Below are 6,404 nucleotides of genomic sequence, written 5' to 3'. Positions count from 1 at the left end.
CAGGGGAGCAAAACTCTCATTTGTGTTTGCTAATGCATATTATCCCATTTTATATCCGCACAAAGTCACCATGTTTTGCGAATCTCCTCCCATCCCATCATCTTCCCAAGCTTTGAACTTCGGAAGTACCTGTTTTGGACGACCTTGTTAGCTGATACCCACTCCACCTGGCCTATGATCTACAACTCTGGGATCGCCAAGCCACAAACAAAAAACCTTACAATCCCATATTGGCCTCGTTCCACCTTGTCCCCCTGACCAGGCTGAAATGAATAGCGCTGCCCAATTACACACCCCAGCGGGATCGCCAAGCGGATCACAAAAAACCCCACAATCCCATATCCGCCTCGTTCCACCTTGTCCCCCTGACCAGGCTGAAATGAATACCTCTGCCCAATGAACTACACACCCCAGCCGAATGATCTCAAATGCGACGTCCATCACGGGGCTGTCCAAAAACTGAAGCATGTCAGGCCAATGATGGCACGGCACTGCCATACTCAGTTTGATAGCACACCCGCAACTGTTCCATTCCTCCTCTCAAACAAGCCCACTTGCCTATGCGATTCATTGACCAGAACCACCACCACGACATTCATTCCAACCTGTTGGACTTCTCGTTCGAATCCAACCACCCTTGTGTCCTCATCCAACCTAACCCCAGCACTTAACTTTCCTACAACAGTGCAAACAGTGAGTCTGCTTTTTCTCAGCTTGTACCATATTTTTGATGCTAAACTTGCCATGTTCTCCCAATTTAAATTATCGCATCTCCACTTCCACTTTATCTCGTTGTGACTCCGGCCATTTACCGAACCGCCCAAGGTCACTCGTGACCAGCAGTGGTTTTCGAGTTTTAGTTCAATTCAACCGACTAAGTCTTCGAATTAGTCGGACCTTATGCCCATTGTTCCCTACAAGTTGCGAAAGAAACCTGTTATCATTATTTCACCGAATACTCCTCACTGTTTATAACGTTGTCCTCATTCCGCGGAATCCCCATTAGCCGCAAATCCTCCAGTCACATGCCCATTCTGACTGTAAACGCATGATCATGCCCGAAGGTATGCTACTCACGAGTTGGGAAATAAATATTATTATTATTAATTATTGGTCTATTTACGACAAAGGTACAAAGACATGTTATGGACACTGTACAGAGTATAACGGAGTCTGTCCGAAACACTACGCATAAAGTAGCATTTTCATCTTATTTCAATTAGATCGACTACCTGAACCGCCAAACACGCAGCTGTGAACCTAACCTTGGTGTTGAAACTGGCTTAAGAGGGGCAACCGAACCGCACAAGTGTCCAGTGTCAATAATGATTTCCGGTCCTCCAAGGAGGGACTTGTGTTGTATACTGAAAAGTCTGCGAATTCCACATTGTGGAGACACTGCAAAGAATCGTGGGCGTCCTGTACCCGGTCAAACAATAACTGGCAACCTTCCGCCTCGCTCCAACTATCATGGGACCAAAAGGTATCCAACCAATTGAGGTCCTTACGGCAAATAGCTGTTTTCTATCTCTCAAGCGTCGATCGATTACCCAGTGCAGTTTGGATACATCAAACCTGAGAAGGATTCCTATCTCGTCTTCATCCGATTCGCCGAGGGCGATTTCGTTAAGGTGCGGCCACGAGCCGGCCACTGTTCTGATGGATCGATTAGCTCTCATAGGCAAGCTATCAACAACAAATACCCTGTCGATACCTATCTACTGACCCCGAACATTGATAAAAGCCTGATGTCACTGGATTCGAAGGTACATTCCATGGAACCACCCAGTGCAGCAACAGCCACAGAGGTCGGTAGCAGCCTGACCCTGTTTTTTACCAGAAGGTTCCGCTTCAGTAATGTTACGTTAGGCCCGGTATCTAGAAACGCCTACGTTTTCACCCTTCTTGCAGGAGTGTCAAGCATAACAGGAGCATTTCCTAGCCTGGCTGGAAACCGGATTCCTCGAGTCGAGGCACAGAAACCATCCGTCTCTGAAGATATCAAAGCTTTGTTTCCCGGTTTTGATGCACGCAGCAACCCATGATGTCGTCCAACAGACCGCCTCATATCTACACTCGTGACCTACATATCCTGGAACTAATATTGTTCAACGATGACCAGTTGGCTACAGATGAATTTGGTCCGCGGTTCCCTGGAATTGATCCTACGTCGCCTCTTGCAACGCAGTCAGTTCCCCTGAGTCCGTCCTTGTTTCAACTTCTCTCCCTGGACACTTAATAAGACCATTCGTCCACGCTGGCTTCCCAAGATTGGGATGGACTGTTCCTCCGACAAATACACACCGCGTCTGTGACATCTGCCAAAACCTATAGACTGCCATTCACTTTATTTCTCCTGCAAAAGGTTTTCATTCCAATATCTCCGGCCACGATAAGTTATAAAAACCTTCGATACAAAAATACACTGGATTAGTGGAGAATGTCTGATATATCAGGATTTCTCACTACTAATTATCATCAATAAACTCTCTACTGACCGAGAACCCTTGTGGGTATCTCACGAATGCCGAGAAGAGGGCGCCATCCAAGTCCAAATCACTCAGCCAGCTGTTCGGTAGGTGTTGTATCCCGAAAAGCTACCCAATTGTCTGTTTGCGTTTCACAGATAGTGGCCTCATCACTTATCCTGTCAATATTGCAGACCATCTGAACGCTTATTTTGCCAGCTGTTACCTACCTATTCTTTCCAACTCCAGACCCTTTTCCACCGCTACCTGTGCCCAAACGCCTAATGGACAAGGTAGCCTTACAACACTCAGTAACATAACCGTCTCCCGAGCTGATGCTTCTGCCTTCTTCCAAGGATTAAGGGCTCTGTTGTGCTGGGGCCGACGGCCGTCCACCCTGTGTCCCGAGTCAAGACAGCCAAGCTATTAAAATCCCTGTACAAAGTATTTTTACCCACTCTAAAAACTACGGAGTCTTCCTCTCCCAGTGGAAGAAATGTATAATCCACCTGCATTTCAAATCCCGTTCTTGACAAATTCCTTCCAACTACAGGGGAATTCACTATACACCCCTCCTAATGAGAACCCACGAAAGTCTGACCAAAGGTCCATTAATCAAGTCCTTCCTGGCAAATAATATCATAGACGATTTGCAGTATGAATTTATGTCTCAAAGATCCGTTAGTGGCTGCCAAATCCACTTCTTTGAGACCATCACAGCAGCCTGCGACGCTGAACACCCCATTCAAACAGTCTACTTGGACATTCAGAAAGCCTTTTACCTGTTTCCCCATGCATCCATGTTACACAAATTTAGTGCCGTTGGCATCGTTGGAACCTTTGTTCAGCGGTTTGCCTTCTATTTATCAGACAGGAGGCATTTAACGCCATTCAGGGACACAATTATCCCCACTATCGATCACCAGTGGAGTCATCCAAGGAAGCATGTTGGGCTCTACCCTCTTCAAACCGTAAATCAACGATGTCTCCGACGGCACATCCTATGGTAGGGTTCAACTCTTCGCGGAGGATATAAAAATCGTGTACACGTTCCCTCCCTCTGTACAAGCCCTAACCTTTCAACAAATTACGCAAGACTTAAGTTCACTGACTCGCTGGTTAAACGACTCTGGCCTAAGCCCCACATCCACGAAATCCTGCATAACTTCCAATCGCTGCTTCCTCCCAACTGACGCTTTCACAGTTATTGGAGATGCTATCATGTATCATCATTTATTCTTGAAGAGCATGGTCACAAACATAAAAAGTGAATGCAGGCGATGAATGCAAGTGAGCAACAGGAGAATATGGGAGAAAGGATAGAAACGTCTTATTCGATTTCGTGCCAACAACAGTTCCAGTCAGATGAGGTTCCCAAAGTATGTAAAGGTATTTATATGAAATCACGCGTCCAGCGACCAACAACCGAAGAAGGGACAAACAATGGTGAATGCTGTTTAGGGCGCGGCAGGAGCTATCACAGTCAAGACTCGCACATCAGGCACAAAGTGTCCGTCATACTGGGTCTGGTGTGAGATTAAATGGCAAAAATGTACATTCAGCGCCATGTGCCGCGCATAAAGTTCCATAAGTACGCAGAGAGCCCACAGTGGCAAGCAAACACAAGTCACTGACTGCGACTTATCAGTCTCAAGCGGTACGTTTCTTGCAACCCGATTATAACGAGCATATCTGGCGTCATGCGTGATCCAGCAAGACTGCAAAATATGCACCAAACTCTCCGGTCGGCAACAGTTTCTACGACATAAGGTCGTGCCGAGCGCTTCTAACCCTCATCCTGAGCAGCTTTCATCGGAACTGGGTACCGCCGATAAATACCCGAGGAAACACCCGTTCTGGAAGTACAAGCCGTCGATTAGAAAGAGGCGAAGCGACCAACTCTCGTAAACCAGCCCTTCCTTGATGTGTACACATGTATCATGGACTCGGATCGGAAGGCTGAGATCTCGAACAATCTTGACAAGTGCGGAATCGCTGACCACATTACGTAGTGCTCGGCACTGAGTAGAAAGAACCTTTTCCATACGCGTTCTCCGCTGCATCGGGATTGTTGCACTCAGACTTGGGGTACCGAGTCCCCCATGTTGTACACCGGCGTGGATGTAGCTGGTCAGGTTGTCTTTCGTTAGACGTAGCCAGCCACGAATATATTGCCTGATGAAGTTGTCCAATCTTTTGAGCGCGTTCTTGTGAACTTGGCCGAGCACGAGCGAATATGTCGGCCCTGGTATCAGGTATTTCCTCGTGATATCCATTCTCTGCTTCGGCCTCAACGGGGCACGCGTGGCTTCTTCGAGCAGTTTGAGCAAATGCTGTCGGTGGTTGAAGACTCCTTTCCTCTTGGAAGTAAAGGGAATGCCCAAATATGTTACAGTATCTGTCGGATCCAGAAGAGTGATTAGTTCCTCGGCGAAGCGAAATGGTTCGACTGAGACTGCTGGTGCCCGATGTTTCCTGTCCCCACAAACAACCATCACTTTAGTCTTTTGGGCGTTTATTTTCATGCCAGCTCTTCCCAACTCGACCGTAGCAGCTTCAAGCTTATCTTCAAGGTGTGCCTGAATTTCTGCACACACGACCCAGTCGGCAGCACATTCACTAAGGTGTCATGGAACTGGTGTCCCAGCTGCGGCATCGACAATCCAAGAACTTCATCCATTGCCATAATGAATACTAATGGGGAGAGTGGATCCCCTTGCCTCACACCTCTGTGGCAGTGAACCTTGGAACTGGAGAAAACTGATACAGCATTCTCATAGGACTGCGCGATGTACCAAACTAGAGGCGACGGAGCTCCAAACTCATCGGCAGAGCTGACGATTGTCAAGCAAAACCGAATCAAACGCTTCCGAGTTATCAACAAACGCCAAACTGAGGTCAGGAGCAGTCGCTGAAGAATGACGAAGCAGGGCATGCAACAGTGTTGTGGCTTCCAAGAAGCCCCTCGATGCAGAAATGCAAACTAAAGTGAGAGACGTTGCAATCTACGACTCCAGTGCTCAGCAAGCACCTTAAGGAAGCACCGAACAAGAAGGGAGGACGCGGAGATCGGTCTTAGTTGGTCTGGTGACGTCGGATGTAGGACCTTCAGAACTGGAGTAATAAGGGTTCGACAGAGATGTGGAAGACAACTTCCAGATAATAACAGTAGGTTGAAATACCCAGCGAGCACATTAGCACTGAACCGGCGGAGCAACCGGGGTGTGAGCTTGCCCAGGCCTGGGGATGAATTGCCCATTAAACGGATCGTAAGGCCGATTTCCTCTCCTTTAATTGGCTCGATCAAGCTCCAGTTGGATGGTACTATTGAAAGGAAGAAGGCCTTCGATGCGCAGTTATTTATTCGAAAATGCCAATTGACCGGTTACAGACCATTGAACAGGGAAGCGAAGCTCTAATCTGCATCTTAGTTCCAACAGCTGGACACAGATCTTCTCCCGAACGAGTTTTCTTAGAGATTAGTTGGCTTCACTCATTCGTCGGTCAAATCCAAGCAAATGTTACAAAGTGCCCCACGAATTCCGCAACAAAATTCCCTTTTTCCATCGACGCAAAGCGAAATTCTACAAACAACACATACTACTCACGTGCCTCCCGATCAGTAGTATCATCGTTACACACCTCCACCCCTTAAAGCTCGTTCGCATGCCATCGATCTTCATTTACCTCCCTCAGGCCGGCTTCGGCAGCGGGTCTACTCGGCCGCCCTTCGGGTGTATCATGCCACTACTTTCGATCCCCGACCATCTTGAATGGTTTGGACGTTCCCTCGGCGGTCGGTGACAACAAACGGCCCTTGCCATCGGCTGCCCAGCTTCCGCGACCCCAGTCCACTCCTTTCAGGATTCTGGTGATCCTTCCACTTGACCTTTGTGCCTATGGGGAACGTTCGGACCTTTCTACTTGCCGTTTTCT

Source organism: Opisthorchis viverrini (assembly GCF_000715545.1).
Source record: "Opisthorchis viverrini unplaced genomic scaffold opera_v5_21, whole genome shotgun sequence".
Classification (NCBI taxonomy): Eukaryota; Metazoa; Platyhelminthes; class Trematoda; order Opisthorchiida; family Opisthorchiidae; genus Opisthorchis; species Opisthorchis viverrini.
Note: the sequence above shows the minus strand (reverse complement) of the source record.